Genomic DNA, 1,819 nt, shown 5'->3' on the forward strand with positions numbered 1-1,819 from the left:
TTTTAAATTTTTATGACACCGAAAAGGCCTCGCTCAGGACTAAAATTGAATAGACCCTAACTGTTTTAAACATGGTATCGTTTTTGAGTGCTTTAGATTTATAGTATAAAAACAAAAATCTAGGGATAGTAATTCCAAAATTAGTGAAGGTGAAAATAAAAACAGTTTTGAAGATCAAAACTGTTTAATGGCCAATTATAGTCCTGAGCGAAAACTTTTCTGCGAAATAAAGATTTTAAGAATCGGAAATAAAATAAGAAAGTTATAGTGAAAAATGTGGTTTTTTACATCCAAAATTTTCTATCGACATAAGTGTTTAAATAAAACTGACGCCGCCCACTAAATTTTTTTCTTTCATATATCGTGATACAGCTTAATGTACATGCATACACATGGCGAATAGTATTAGTTCACATTAGCATTCATAAGTAGTCAAAGTCTTATTAGCATCTTATACACAAAAGATAAATGTGTCGATTAAGGAAATATACTAGATTAGCTGAACTTTAACAGCTTGCATAAAACAAAACAAGTTACCCAGCAACACAAGCATGCATACCAACTAATAACTGTACACGGTTAAAAATTTCGGTTTTAATTTTAAACTTTTTGGACTACATATATGACCAAACTAAATTCAGTTTCAAATACAAACCTTCCAAGTTTATAAAAAAGAGAGCACATATGTTGGGTTTAGAATTTAAACAATTCGGTTTAAATGTTAAACCCAAACATTTTCATAATTAAGAATAAAAAAAAAAAAATCTTAAATTTCATGCTCCGTCTGGTTGGGATTGAACCCGGATAGCCTTGGTAGCAACCAATTGTATCAAGCATCTTTGCACACTCAGCTACAGCCACGCATGTAAATGTGCTTTCATATGTTGAGTTTGAATCAACACCACAATTCGCTGTGCAAACATATTCTATTTCGGTTTAGATTTTAAACCAAAGTTTCTATATTTGAAACCTAGAAACTAGAATTAAAACATTTTGGTATGATTTTTAAACCACGAACTTTTTGGGCTAAAATTTAAACCAGAATATATTAAAAATTGCGTAAAACTATTGACTGGTTTAAAAAGTAGACTATAAAAGTTTAAAAAAGGCAGTAGTCCCAGCGCGGTTTAAAAATTAAACCCAAATTTTTGACCGTGTAATCCAATAGCATTGCAATTTTTTTTACGGTGCTTTTGCTTTAGGGTGGTCCAAAATAAGTTAAGTCGGAATTTTAATGCACTCACCCGCCAGGCTTGATCTATATACAAAAAAAAATACCCTTATTTTTTTATTTTGAAATCAAAAAATATTTAGAGGTCGCTCAAAGCGCTCAAAGTTTTCGATGTACATATTTTATAAGGGGAAAAACAACTTTTCGTAGAAATGGTATGGAATTCGTGAAAATCAATATTTTTCGATCGGAAAACTCTGGCGCTCTTCAGGAGACTTCCAATAACAATACCCAATTGTTTATTTAACCATTTTTTAATACTAAAGATTTTTTATTGGCCCACCCCATTGCATTTTCTAGGGGTTTTTGGCGGATTTGTAAAATATAGTTACTATGAAAAAATATTTAAATAAATAATTGGATATTTTTATTGGAAATCTTCTGAAGTTTTTCGATCGAAAAATGTGGTTTTTCAAGAGTTCTGTACCATTTCTACGAAAAGTGTTTTTTCTCTATAAAAAGTACATGGAACTTTGAGCGCTTTGGGTGACCTCTAAAAATTTTATGATTTCAAAAAAAATATACCTTATTTTTTGCGATTTAGGACAATCCTAGAGCGTGAGAGCATACAAATTGCGACTTTACTTT

Source organism: Rhagoletis pomonella, unplaced genomic scaffold (assembly GCF_013731165.1).
Source record: "Rhagoletis pomonella isolate Grant_MI unplaced genomic scaffold, Rhpom_1.0 Rhpom_scaffold_00006, whole genome shotgun sequence".
NCBI lineage: Eukaryota > Metazoa > Arthropoda > Insecta > Diptera > Tephritidae > Rhagoletis > Rhagoletis pomonella.